The 15,064-nt window shown below is 41.6% G+C and overlaps 1 long non-coding RNA gene across 1 annotated transcript; it reads right to left on the bottom strand.

Annotated features, from left to right (window-relative positions):
• Positions 1–2,317: 2,317 nt before the first annotated feature.
• LOC142404782 (uncharacterized) lies at positions 2,318–4,102 on the bottom strand. The gene is made up of 3 exons (XR_012773949.1): positions 3,776–4,102; positions 3,544–3,643; positions 2,318–2,528 (listed from the first exon to the last, which is right to left on the bottom strand). It is a non-coding gene; the product is annotated as an uncharacterized LOC142404782 (long non-coding RNA).
• Positions 4,103–15,064: the final 10,962 nt, after the last annotated feature.

Below are 15,064 nucleotides of genomic sequence, written 5' to 3'. Positions count from 1 at the left end.
CCTTTCCTCAGATAAGAGATGCTCCAGTCCCTTAATCCTCTTTGTAGTCCTTTGCTGGACTCTCTCCAGTATGTTGACATTTCTCTTGTACTGGGGAACCCAGAAATGGACACAGGACTCCGGGTGGGGCCTCACCAGTGCTGAGTAGAGGGGAAGGATCACCTCCCTCAGCCTGCTGGCAATGCTTTCCCAGATGCAGCCCAGATACTGTTGGCCTTCTCTGCCACGAGGGCGCACTGCTGCCTCATCTTCAACTTGTCCACTAGGCCATCCACGTCCTTTTCTGCAAAGCTGCTTTCCAGATGGTTTGCCCCTGCCTCTACTGGTGCATGGGGTTATTCCTTCCAAGGTGCAGGAATTTCCCTTTGTTGAGGTTCCTCTCTGCCCATTTCTCCAGCATCTTGAGATCCCTTTGGATGGCAGCACAACCCTCTGGTGTGCCACTCCTCCCAGTTTATCGTCTTTAAACTTGCTGAGGGTACACTCACTCCCATCCTCCAGGTCATTAGTAAAGAGGAAAGTCAGTTAGTTTTACTGCAGATTTCTTTATGTCAGCCAGTGCTACTGCAAGAAGCAATACTTTCCTATGGTTAACAGGTGAAAGGACAGTGAAGTGTTGCATTTCCAGAATATTCTACAGTCACTCCTGAGGGGATTGTCATTAACAAACCATCTTATGGCAAACGTCCCTTAGTGGACTTTTTCCTCTTCAGGTGAATTATTTGCTACTGGAGGTTACATTTGACCACAGAAATACAGCAATTCTATTAAAGAAATCTAGTTCTTGTGTGTATTACCTCTAAGTTTCGGTTTCAAATTATCTTTCTCCCTTCTTTCCAAACTCAGAAGTAAAAAAGCAAAAAAATTTGAATATGAAAAACAAATGCTGGGCTGCCATAATTCATAACTGGTCTCTCTTTGCCTTCTCATCTTCTGCACTGGGAGGGCCATAATGCTAGGGCAGGGAAGGGTCTAAGGAAGACATGTTTTCTGATCTCAGTATGGGCTACCAGAAGGTTCTCAAGAGAAAAAAATACAGTTAGGCAGGAAAGCTGGTGAAAGAAGAGAAAGAGCGGTGAAATGGATGAGGGCTGAGAAAGTGCAAGGAAAAGAGTGACACACCCGGCTGGCTTGCAACAGGCAGTGCACATGCATCAAGTGCAGAGCCTAGGCACCAGCCCCTGCTTCACAGACCCCAGGCAGCTGTCCTGGCAGCTGTCTGCCCGTTGCCTTCTGGGGAAGGCTATTCTCCAGCCAGCAGCAGTGCCACTAGCAAGGAGAGCTTCTGCACAGAAGTCCTGAAATCCAGAATATTCTCCCAGTCCTTGACTTACCATACCTCCTTACATATTTGCAAATTTTATAGCAGATATGCAAGATCAAATTTTCCTGCTCTTGGTGTGTGCTTCATGCTGTGACCTGCATACCTTTTGTCCACTGCTTTTGTTAACCTAGCTCTTAAAATAAAAACTCATGAAAATCATAAAAATTATGCCTAGCCACCCATTCCTAATAAGCAGTGCTTATTATTTCAGGACGTAGAACTCGGAAAAAATGGAAAGATGAGGTGAGAATAGCTCAAACTGCAGTTACATAAGTACATGCACAGCTGATGAACTATGTATATTGTCCACCCTCTTCTGAAACATACAACTTAAATCAAAAGCGTAACTAGTTTTTTCGGAATAATTTTGTAAAGCTTTCCTCAGCCTAGTTCTACTGCTGTTAGCAAGAGAAATTGCTCCGTTTTCAGAGCATTCAAAACCGAGTACCTCTCTAGCACCTCAACAACTTTTTTACACCCTTTTTCATCTTTGTCCTCCCTCTGTCCTACAAATATTACAGAATCCACAATCCGAGAGAGACTTTTCTCAAGGTTCTCAAGATACACCATGAAAACAGCTTTCACTTGCCTTTCAGTTTGCCAGAACTAGTCTGTTTCACAGCTGAGAAAGCTAATGCAATCCCTGCAGCTATGAAAATGGGACTATGACACAGAAGCAGGAGAGATCTTACTTCTTTACCTTGCACTGTTAAATGCACTACTGTATCCAGAACCATAAGTCATACTTCAAAAACATGTTAAAATATTAGAAATAGAAGTGATAAAAAGTGACTAAGGCTCTAGAAAGCGAGTTTACAATGTGAAGTTTATGGAGTTCAACCTACGCAGATGAAGAAAATGGAGAAAGGACCTGATGAATCTGTCTAGCATTCCAACACTTGGAATGACTGGTTAGATAAGAAAGATGTGAGAGATCCTTCCTACTGAGTGACTCTTGTACTGGGGAGCCCAGAACTGGACATAGCACTACAGGTGTGGCCTCACCAGTGCTGCGTAGAGGGGAAGGATCACATCTGTTGACCTGCTGGCAATACTTCTCCTAATGGAGCCCAGGATACCATTAGCATTCTTGGCCACAAGGACGTGTTGCTGGCTCATGTTCAGCTTGGTGTCCACCAGGACCCACAGGTCTTTTTCTGCAAAGCTGCTTTCCAGCTTGTCAGGTCCCAGCATGTGCTGCTACCTGGAAAGGAGACAAGGAAGTTCAGTTAAAAGAAGCAGAGTAAGCAAGTTTCTAGAATGTATCTGAAAGAGCTGGCATATAATAAAGGTTTGTACTGTGGAATAGAAAGGGACTGATTTAAAAAAATCTTAGAGGGAGAAAAATTATGACACCTAGCAAGACACTCTGTGTGGGAAGAAAAGCCAAAACAAACCCAAGGAAAGAAAAGAAGATGCTCAGTAGCATATTTCCTCATCACTAAATAGCTTCTTGAGAGAATTATCAGTGGTCACAGCTTCCACTACTCAAGTTGCCTATGGCCACAGACCATATTGTGAGTGAGGTAGAAATCAAGCTTTTCCTATCAGATCAGACATCCAGCAGAGGAAGACTCTCAAACTCTGCGATCTTCTTTTTTCAGAGATTTTCTTTCTATGTCTGGGATATTGTACAAGATCCACTCTCCAACTACTGTACAGAGAGTGTCTCAGATGAGGTTTGGTCAGACTGGATTGGATGAAACTGGCAGAACTATGCTGAAGGGTAACAACAGCTCACATGGCCAGTCATCTTTGTCCAGATGCGTTGGAAAAGATCATTTAAAATAATGAACCTCTCACTAACAACTAATTCTTTCTTCTGCTTTAGTTCAACTAGTTAGAGCAGATCATTATACTTAAAAGGTAAAGGTATTGCTTAACATCTTTGAAATCATGGTGAGGCAGGTTAGAAGTGCTCAGGAGTGAAAACTAGGTTGCAGACCTAAGCCTTTATAGAAATTTAATTAGAGTATAAGCACTAGGAAGTTTTTTTTTTTATTAGGTCAGTGGTTAAGTCCTTCAGTATTACGTACATACCCAGAGCAGAAAATGTATAAAAACAACTGCAGTACAGGAACAGAGTAGGTTTTATCAAGCAAAATACCAAAATGCTCTATCAGCATAACACCCTGATACATCAAAACCCAGCTTCCCCTAAAGTAATGCAAAGCAGCTGTTTGATCCCAGAAACCAGGGTTAGGAACCACAGCACATACTTATCTTCTCATATTAGTTTTCACCACTCCTTAGCTTCCTCTCATTGGCAAAAAGTGAGCAGAAAACTGGATTCAAGGGTATCACATCCCAGACATTCACCTGCAAGGGAATTTTGGGAGGCTGACTGTAACTAGCCTCTCTAAAACCCAACACAAACACCTGCAGTGGCAGTACAACACTGAAGAAAAATGTAGTCATGTCTTATAATGTGACGGTCCCTGGTCACACTACCAGGCTTGGCTCTTTATTTCCTCTTTCTTCTCCTTCGCTGTCGTGGAATGCTTGACCAGCAGCGCCGACAGGCTTCCGAGCAAACCTGGCGGTCTCCTCCCGCCCACCAAGCCTCCCTGAGGCAGGGAGCACCTCCAGATGGCCCGAGCTCGGCCTCCGGCCTTTGTTCTAAGAAAGGCCGCCCGTGCTCGCCGGTTGCACTGACACCCCAGTACCCTTTTGATTCCACATCAACTTTTTCCTTAAAAAAACAAAAAAAAAAGAAAAAAAAAAAGAAAAAGAAGTGAGGGGCGGTCGTGAGAGCCGGCCAGCCCATCACAGCGGCCTCCCCGGGCGCAGCAAACGCCCGCCGCCCGCGGTTGCGAGCGTTGGCTGCGGCTGGGGGCGATGACCCGCCCCGCCCCGCCCCGCGGCCGTTGGGCGGTGATGCGCGCGCCTCGCCTGCCCCCTGGCGGCTCCCCGCCCTCCCGAGGTAGCCCGCCGGCGGCGGCTCAGCTCACCGCATCCTGGCAGGGGAAGAGGTCCGGCTACTCCGACAGACGAGTCTGTGGAGATGCTGCAGTCAGAGTGTGTTTGTGGAGCGATGTCACAGCGTCGCAGGCTGGAAGGGACGTCAGGTGGTATCCGGTCCACCCTCCAGCTCCAAACGGAGTCGGCTCTGAGGCTGGACTGAGCTGCTCAGGGCTTTGTCCAGTTCAGGTCCCAAAAATCTCCAAGGATGGAAACTGCACAGCCTCGCAGGGGGGAAACTTGGTCTACTGCTTGACTGGCCTCGCAGAGAAAAAGTTTTTCCTTACACCCATCCTGAACCGCTTTTCTTTCAGTTTCTGGCTGTTGTCTCTCATCCTCCCACCATGCACCACTGTGAATGGCCTGGCTCCATCTTTGCAATTCTGTGAAAGATGCAATTCTGTGTCTCTTCTCCAGGCCAAACAAAGGGAGCCCCCCCGGGCTCTCCTCACAGTGCAAGGGCTCCAGCCTCATCACCACCTGGGTGGTCTCCCACCAAACTTGCTCCAATTTATCCACATCTTGCACTGGGGAGCCCAGAACTGGACACACTATTCTAGATGTGGTTTAAGACTGCTGAGTAAAAAAGGGTAGTGTCACTCCCCTCACTCTATCTACTGGCAATGCAGCTTTTGAAACTGCCCTGGATACCATCAGCCTTGTTTGCTGCTAGGGCGCTCTTCTATCGTGAGTTACATGGATAGAAATAATCTCACCAGCATCTTCCTCCATACTGATGGGATTCGTCTTTTCCCCAGCGGCAGCTAGCACTTTTAGAGATGAGGTATTGAGAATCTATGCATTCACTCTGCCAGTCTTTAATGTTGTGTTGTAGTTTTTCTCCTCCTCTTCTCAGGCCTGGCTCATGACCAATCCCACCCGTTTAGCCCACTCCCAACAAATTCTTTGCAATTTGTTCCACACGCATTTTGGGAACTTTTCATGTAAAACTAGAAGGTACTCAGAAGACACAGAGAAAAGGAGATTTATTCATGAGAACAGAACTGTTAGGCAGTCCAGGCAAAAAAGAAGCCATTGGACAACAAGACTGAGGTTTAGAAAAGAGGGGAAATGAATTTAAGTTGTGTTTGAAAGTGAAAAGATAGCCAGACAACTGAATGCAACAGGGAGAATGGAATTCATACAGACAATTGAGAATCTGGATGATAACATATCAGCGACAGGGACAGATACTCTCTAAGGGGAGTTCCTTTTTCATGAAATTTATAAACCCTGCAGGTGAAAATTGCAGTTGATAGAAAGCAGTTTTCCTCTCAGAGAAAATGTTGATAATTTAAAGTATACTCTTACTTTTAAAAGGGAAATTATGGAAAAAAAATTGTAAAAACTGGAAAAAAATCTAGTCAAAGCATTTAATTTCAATAGTGTCAGTACTATACGAACTGTTATATTTTGTCGTACAGTACTATTTCGTCCAAACGAAATAAGGATCAGAATGAGAACATATAAAATATCAAAATAATCCTTTTTTGAGTTTTAATTATTTGCCCCTCCCAACTTCTAAAGACAATTTTTGCAACTTGTTTTCAGTATTTTCAAGAGGAATAAGAAAATCTGTTGAAATTTTCTTTTTAACATCTGAAGGCTTCTCTGCACTGAATTTTCTTTATGGGCTGATTTCAACTGACCTAAAGAGAAACACTGGGAGACTGATCTACCAGTGAATAAAGAGGCCTGATAGTTTTGATTAGATAGATTCCACTATCTAATATGTGTCATTAGACATGTATCAATAGAAGTACAGTGTTTTTTAAGCTACATAGTACAGTACAACTCCATTGTGTATACTCTTCTCCATTATCTGTATTTCCTGAATCTTTTATTGGTGTGAATAACTACGATTTCAAAAATAAATAACAATATGAAAAGAATGGAATTAAGTAATACTGCTAAGAGCAAGAAGGTCAGACAAGAAAAAGCCCTCTAAGGAGTCTTCATATGGCAGAACTGTGAAAAAACAAGAAGCGTAGTACTAAATCCTTTCAGTTTGCACTAGCACTCCATACAATAGAACATCAGCCATCTGAGACGTGAAGATCCATTCTCTTACATGCCTCTATGACAATTTCCAAGCATTTAGGTAGGTTGAATAGGCACCCATAGGGAAAGCCTGCACCATCGCTTTTATTACTCATGCATAATGTCTCCCACTGTGCAATGTAAAGTAGTACTGATAAAACTGTGAAGCTGGGTAGGAGTGTCACAGTGACATTTGCGAAGCACTCTTTTGCCACATTCCCTGGTGACCTCAACATTGTAACGAAAGATACAGTTATCATGTCCTTATGGCATTACCTAAGGTAGCAAGCAAAAGAGATGTAAAGCTCTGTCAGAGTGAAGCAAGTATTCCTGTGATTACGGATTTTTAGCAGCCAACTTTTGCTTTCTTTGGGCATTTTAGGAGGTAAACTGAAGAACACACGGGACTTGGAGACATTACCATAATTATTTATTTGCTTTATATAAAAATGTTACTTACCTATTACTAATCTTCTCTGAGATACTTTGTGTACATTCCTATTCTGGCCATACAAGCAATATTAACTGAAGTTTTTGCCTTGGCAATATTTGAAAAGTAATTTAAAATGTCACTCCTTTTTCTTCCCTTTCTCTTTCTCACATGTACAGGAAAGAAAAAAAAAAGAATAGGGGATGCCCCACTCTTCCAGTCCTGGCAGCAGCTCTGCATGTTCCAAGAACACAAAATATTCTGGAAGAAAGCCAACAATATCACTTGAGCTGTTGCAGTTGATGCCTTGATTGTAGTAGGAGCGTCTTTTTTCTACCTTTCACTGTACATGTCTGAACAATTTGAAGTAAAATAACAGTCTCTGTGCTGATCTTGCCAGCCCTTAGCTCTCCTTGGCTCAGAAACAAAAGTCATTGGACCTCCATGGACTTAGCCCTGCTAATATGAGAAGAAAAACTTGCCTGAAGCCAAATTGCACAAGAAGCTTCAAAAATATATGCAGGAAAAACATCCAGAGTTGTAAATTTCCTGATTCAAGTGCACTCCTTAACCTCTAATAAGTATGTCAACAAATACAGTATATTGGATGGCAGGCAACTGCAATGGGTCTTTGCCTTCCTAGCTCTTCCAGGTGATGTAAATACAACCAAAATGCCATTTATGTGAAAAGATGAAGAAGACAGCAGATCACCACAGGCTTAAGTGATTTCTCCACAAAGATTCTGAGTGAAAAAAACTGAGATCCTCTGTAGCTCCTGATGAAAAGTTTCTGAGCATTAGTTAGGTAAATCTAGATCTTGGTGCATTAGGACCTTCACAGTAGCTCAGTGAGAGAAAATCAGAAAAAACCTCCCCATTCCTTTTATTTTAAGCAAGTAGTCCAATATAGCTGGTAGAAATGCAGTGTCAGGAAAAAGTGAGTTAGATTTTACACACGGTAGAGAATGCAGATTGTTCTGACATGTTTGTCCAGTGGTCTTCTCCCAGTGATTAACAAAAAATGTCTATTACTGAAGAGGAACAAGCTTACTCTATTCCTCATTCTGAGAGCTGGAAGCAGCTGATGTGATTAAGCAGCTGAGTGATAAAGCTACTTTTAACTGATCTTAAGAAGACCTGTGAGAAGAGGCAAAATTCTGAAACTGTACCAGAAAATATAACAGGCCCTGGAACAAATCCTGCATGAACCACGCTGGGAACTAGTAGAAACATCACAGCTTCATCCCTTATCTTTCTGATAAGTACACATAGACTAGGAGGAGAACTTACCTGTGTGAGTTTGCATATTTGGAGATGTGGGTGTTTCCTCCTGCTTTACACGGGAAAGAGTAAAGACATTTGCCTGAACAGCTCCATTCTGTTCAGCAACTTCTGCAGCAGAGTGCTAGGCAGAATTTATTTTCAGTGAGAGAGAAATGTGGTTGCCTTGTTAGTCCTCCAGCCTAATGTATAGTTAAACAACTTGTGTGATGTCTCATAAGGCAAAAATTATTAAGATGCATTTTGTTTGGGAATTTTTTTTTTAAACTCAGTAAAATTCCTTGATTCACAGACCAAATGAAGAATCTGCCACCTTTAAGTCATAGAAAAAAGAGTTACAGGGTCCTCTACAATGTCCCTGGTGAGAGTAAAAACCAAGTCACTAGTATCATGGACCCTTTCCCTTAACGACTTCTCTCCTGCAGCCTAACCCCCACATGAAAATAGAGAACTGAGATCTGGCCCAGAGTTATCTCCTACTGGTTTTCCAGGAGACTCTGCTATGGAAACACATCCCAAGAATGACCCTACAATGGAGTCTCAGCCACAAGGAAATGTGCCTGAGAGATTAAATTACCTTCAGGGAGGGAGCCACGTGAAGGCCTGTCTATTTCTGTATGTGTAATATTCATTCTATGTAGGAACAGCTCACTACTGAAATATCTGAGATGGACCACAGGAATTGTTTAACATTGCCTACAGACAAATGGCTCAAAGCAAATCAGAAGGACAGCTGACTAGATGAAAATTCCAAGGAGCTTATTTCCTTCATTTGAAAGTAGATAGGAAAAAATTAAAATGGCTGTTGCCATTAGCTGCAATATGATTTATAATCTGGCATAAATGAAACCTTTCAGCAGTAGGGAAAGCCTGGAATTGAAACAATGGAGCTAAATAGCTCCAAAGAAGAGCTGAAGAAACACTTAGGAAACTAACTTTAAGGAAGGGCATCTGTGAACCTCCTGGTGTCTTTGTAGCACTGAGGTGTATGTCAGGGCAGATACAGAAATTGGCATTGGAGCTATCTAGTCATTTAGATGCTCAATTTGTCAGCATCACTATAATATGCAAGCAATTCCCAAGGGAAGTAGACAAGTACTCTCACGCTGTGCCAGCCATGGGAGAACTGAAGCACAGAGTTAAGCAATTTGACTGAAGCCATACAGGAAGGCTTTGAAAGAGCAAGGTACAGAATCTGGTCTCCTGAGAATCACTCCACTGTCTGATCCACAAGGCTATTCTTCCTTGTTGAGCCAACTGCTCAACAACTGATCTCAGTCACTGCAGACCACTTTTCCAACAGGAAATCCACATTCTGGGCTTTGCTTGAACCAGTTAAAAAAGGATGTAGACGTTTATGAATGGCAGATGGATGACAAGCAGGTTTAGAATCTGGGCAGACTTTGATCTGCAAGGGAAAAAGAGCACAGCAGAGGAAATAAGTCAAGTCAGAGGCTTGAAAGTAGCAGTTTGGCAAATGTGGATTAAAGGAAGTATTGGTTTATCAGTTTAAGTATCCTATATTCTTGTCAGAATATGCTTTTGTACTAGCTAGAGCAAATATCCCTGCTTGTCATCCCTCCGAACGAGTATACTTTATCTTTTATTAATAACTGCATCTCTTAAACCAGCCATTGGCATTTCCATGGCTCCTGGATCCTAGACCATTGTATATGTGCAGTCAGTACACAGCAGTGTTAATAGATTTCCCATAGTAATCCTTCTGTAGTTGCTCACTTCCCAGATGCCTAAGGAAATGCATTGCATCAGCAGTATGGTGCAGATATAGTGGGAAGTGCCGGGAAGCTGTCAGTGGGCCACAGTGACTAGCTTACTAACCTGATCAGGAACTTTTGAACTTTACCATGCTGGGACAATATAGAAATGGACAGATTGCCTTGTAAATAATTTCTTGTCTCATCTGTAGCCATAGAGAACATGCTTCCCTGTGTGCATACCCGTGTGGCTAATTGATGCCTCCAGTAATTCCAGCCACTGTAAAAAAAAACATGTTATCATCTCCTCATCTTATGTGGTCAGGCCTCCTACTCAGGATACCTGCATCAGCACCTTTTTTTCTGTGCTGGTCTTGCTGACCTGTACCTTTTGACAGCTCTTGATAAAAAGCCGGTTACCACCAGGTGAAGATATGTTTGTTACTGACAAGCAGCATGTGCTCCCAGGCCCCCATGTGAGGAGTTTTGCATTGCTTTTAAACACAGTCCTTCTTAAAACTGGTTAGGGATTTTCTGAAGTAACATTGTTCATTAGGAAAAGCTAATTCTTTGAAACCAGCCCTGCTATTGAGAAAGAGCAGCTTTTCATAAATTGACTCAGTAAAAGTCTGGGAAAAAAATCATGTGGTTATGATATCTGAATTTAATGTTTTCAAAATGAAGCCTTCTTTTTCAACTGGAAAATCTTTTTGTTTCAAATATTTATGTTTTAAAAGGTTTAATATATTCAGAAGCTCAAATGGAAAAAGTGGGTTTCAAAATCAGTGTAACAATATTTAAAATCTCCCCAATCTTTTTTTCCCTACAGATTATTTCCCAGAGAATTTCCATTCACTATGTTTTATAAGCTTAGGGTCTTTCTGCCACTACAGGAAGAGATACTTCAAAATCCAACCTTCACAGACACAAAAAACCTGCTTGAGACTCCTCTGTAAACTTTCTCTATTTTTTTCACATCACTGATGCCTATCCAGATATTGCAAATCAGACAGTCTTCTAAAGTGGTTCTTATTAGGGCCTTCACTAATAACTTTGCCTATTTTCCAAACATCTGCTTGTGTTTAGTGTGGTTCATTTAAAATCACAGCCATTGGCAAAATGAATACATTCCATCATGCCCTTTCCTGTAGATCACTTCGGTACTCTAGGTGTTATTCAGACTTTCTAGATCAAAGAAACAACCACTTCATATTTCAGTTCCAGCATCTGAAATACTGCAAGAACAATCCGATCTATCTGTACAGTACTGTGCTATTTCTAGTTTCATTCCTGGCTGATGAGGGTAACTTGCAGCTCATGTAAGCACTTAAAAGCATAGATCGAATTTCAACTTTGAGCACTGATGTTTAATACATTGGACAAAACATGCCTGGCATTGCTGTTGTCAAGCTCTGCATCCAGTAAATAACTTCTTTTATACTGACTGCATCAGTACTGCAATGTACAGGGTCCCAGGTGGAGATCTGATACTTAGGGCTCAGGGAGTCAATCAGAGCCTGCAGTAAGGCTAAGATTCAAACAAAAGTGTTGCTGCATTGTCTAACTGCATGTGTTTCAGTATGTGTGCTCTTACAAAGGTGGACAGAGTAGATAGAGGTATATATGCATAAGAATTGTTGCAAACGTCATTCGTTTATTAGAACACAGGACTGACCGTTGAGTATCTCATCTCTAAAATGGGAATAATAATACTTCCTTGCCTGGGTAGGCGTCAGTCTCCCCTTTGGTAAATCCCAAGTATTTCACTACAAAGTCACATTTTGGTGGTCTTTTTGGCTATAGGAAGGGTTAGTCAGTTAATAATTACCCTACCAACAAAGTATTTGGCCCTTTTAAAAATTACATCCTTGATGCTGTAAGAACAAGGTCCACAGAGAAAGGAACAGTCTCTGCTGTTGCCAGCCCATACTTTCTGATTGCGTGACCTGACTTTGCACCTCAACTCTCTGCACATTAGTGTCCCTGATTGTTAGATAAGGTAATGGTCCCTCAAGCTACAAAAACACTTTAGCATCCCTAGACAAAAGGCACTATGGAAGCACAAAAGAACTGTTTACATGAGTTAAAAAATAACTTTTAACCTTTGATCTTGAAGATCTATTTCACTTGTGCACCATATGCTCAAAGGCCTGACAGCTTCAGCTTTACCTTTTTCCTGTGGATGCATTCTTTAACTTCATAGCCCTTATACTTTTAGCTTGACGACATCCAAGATGTTTCTTAGCAATCATATTCTGCCAGGAACCCACACTCTTTGCTCCTCAAGATCTGGGAAATTTGCTGCATTCCTCTCTTTTCCACACTGCTCTTTGGAGAAGTTAACCTCTGAAGAAACCCAAGCAAACAAACAAGAAATCCCACAAGCATAAGGGATTTGCAGCATGTTGAAAATGCATAGGGGTGGAAAAACAACTCTGTAGTTGTCAGCTGAACCTGATCCAAACAATCTGATCAAAGATGATAACTTGACTTTGTTTTGTGCAAAAAGACCTTTGTTTATACATCGGGTGCACAACAAGGGGAAATCATTAGCAACATTAAATTAGCTGGCCTCGAATAAGAAATATGATGGCTAGAAGAGAGGAAGAAATTCAATTTTTACAGGGCTTCTGGTGACAAAGGAGATAGTATGGAATGTGGAAGGCTTACTTCAGGGCAGGTATTTTTGAACTGATGTCTTGCCTCTAATATTTGATTTAGGGAATATTGTGGGGCTATGAAAGGGGCAGGGATAGGAACAGAGATGGCCACAAACACCTTACATATGCACCTGTATGGTGATCATGTTAAAAGAGTAAAAAAAAAAAAGAGACTGCTTGCCCAAGCCAAAGGGTCACAAAGAGAATGAAAACATGAGAAAGATAGGAGACCAAACAGCAGCCTCACACTGAAAACTGCGAACTGAGTCACTTGAAAGTACAGGACAAGGAGAGGAAAAGGCAGATTCTTTCCCTGCTCTCCTCACCTCTGCCCTTCCCGTCTAGCAGTCAACTAACAACCATATCGCCCAGCACTTTCTCATTGATGACTTGATCTCATATTCCAATGCATGCAACACTCCTCTCCACCTCTCTCTCCCTCCCTGGTCCCAACCTTCCTAAGCACATAAGAACAGCCATCCTCAGTTGTAGTAAAGGTCCACTTAAGAAGGTGGCATACTGCCTCTGTAGGCCAGTGGCAAATGCTGAGGGAAGGAGTATAAGAACAGTCCAAATGTGGTTCAATTCTCTCCCAGGTTCTAGAAATCCACCAGTTCGAGTCCTCTCCACAAGCCAGAACAGTCCTGGATGGAGCTTTCTGTCATGAGATTGTCAAATCCCATTTTGAACCCATTCATACTTTTGGCCTCAGTGACATCCCTTGTCTCTGAACTCCACAATCTGTGTGGAAAGTCATTCCATCCTTTTGTTTGTTCAACACTTCTCCATATCATTTCACTTGCCTCCCAATCCACTTCTTGTATTATGAGAAATGGCAAATTCCTTTTTTGCTTTTTCACAGAATCACAGAATTGTATAGGTTGGAAAAGACCTTTAAGATCATCGAGTCCAACTGTAAACCTAACACTACCAAGACCACCACTATACCATGTCCCTAAGCACCTCATCCAAACGTTTTTTAAATACCTTCAGGGATAGCGACTCAACCACTTCCCTGGGCAGCCTGTTCCAATGCTTGATTCCAGACCATTTATGATTTTGCAGACCTCTATCGTAACATACCTCAGCTACCTCATCTCCAAACAGCCTATGTACTCTCTCCCTATACATAAGCCATTCCTATCCACTGAATTCTTACTGCTTTATTTTGTGACTCTTCTAGTTCCAGTATATCCTGTTTTCAGTGGGAAAGACCAGAGCTGAGGACAGCATTCCAGATACGGACATGTCAGGGTTTTAGTCTTCCCATGGCATCTCTAAGTCTACTGAATTCAACAAATAGCTGAAAAGCGAATATCTGGTAGCTGAATTGCAACCAGTTGTAATCAGTGTCAGTCCTCTTGTACTATACAAGTACTTCTAAAAAACAAAGAATGAAATAAACAAAATTAGCAACCACCAAAAGAAAAAGAAGAAAAAAGTCCAATCACTGCAAAATAACAAAATTTTTGCCATCACCAACAACAAACAGGCAGCAGGAAAATAAATTTGAAAAATGTTACTAACATCAAGCTACTTTGCCAAATGTTGCCTTCTGCCTTACAAGATGATGCATGATGATGATATTTCAAACTCCAAGCAAAATAAATTGGATTCTGGGAAAGTTAAAAAATTAATAACTACAATACTTTCTGAGGGTGGCAAGTGCTATTTAGAAAAGCAAACAATTCAAAGCAAGTGTAATGACTAAAAGAGAAGGCAAATGGTGAAAGCAATAAGTATGACAACTATTGATGGAGGACTATGGAATGATCAACATAAAGGAAAAAGTAGAGTACTAATATTAAGACTCTGGAATCCTATGTGAGATATCATCTCTGAGTACTGTCATTCAGTCATCCTAGATTGGAAAACCGTGAAGTGATGATACTGATTGTTGAACCTTTGTTATAACAAATAAGTTATGTTTAAAGTGCTTCCTGTAGTTTCAGAGTTGAAAATGTGTAATGAGTTGAGTAACTAGATTCTAATTGTACTTATATCAAGCTTTCTCCAAATTCCTAGAAATTTGAGGTGAGCATTGAGAGGCAAAAACTTGAATTAATGTCTGATTGAAACTTGATTATACTAAGAGTAGGAGCCTTTCAACCTGAGGAGTGACTTTAGCTGACAAAAGCATTTTGAGAATTCCTAAGCAAGGGCTAGCCATTTGGAAGAATAGTCCTCGGACTAATTAATGTTTTCTGCGTTATTTGTCAGAATAGTTTCAGGAATCTTCAAGGAATAGAGGCATTCTTTTGGGCCTCTTTTTATAGCTATTTCTCCTGATTCAGGCAGGTCCCTTTTCTGTTCCCATCTAGCCTCCTTAGTTGTGATGATACCAATGATTGTGGGGCTGTACAGCAAACAGGACCAAATTAAAAACATACATATTTTTAATTTTGATTCTTTAATCAGATCAATTCCCCAATTTCCTGTCCATCTCCACAGTCAAGCACACACAACAAAGAGCGGTAAATGACTGTTTGGGACCAAGGGAGGCAAGTAGGAATTTCTTAACCTTGTGGCTCTGCTAGGAGGATTTCCTTGGAGCCATAGCCTCAGGTACAGACAGGTGATATACAATATTCATCTGTGTATTTTGTTAGGCCCTTCCTTTCTGCTAAAAATCCAGAATTATCGGTGTCATGAT

This window comes from Mycteria americana, chromosome 1 (genome assembly GCF_035582795.1).
Source record: "Mycteria americana isolate JAX WOST 10 ecotype Jacksonville Zoo and Gardens chromosome 1, USCA_MyAme_1.0, whole genome shotgun sequence".
In the NCBI taxonomy this organism is placed as follows: domain Eukaryota; kingdom Metazoa; phylum Chordata; class Aves; order Ciconiiformes; family Ciconiidae; genus Mycteria; species Mycteria americana.
Note: the sequence above shows the minus strand (reverse complement) of the source record. Positions and strands in the feature narration are given on the sequence as shown.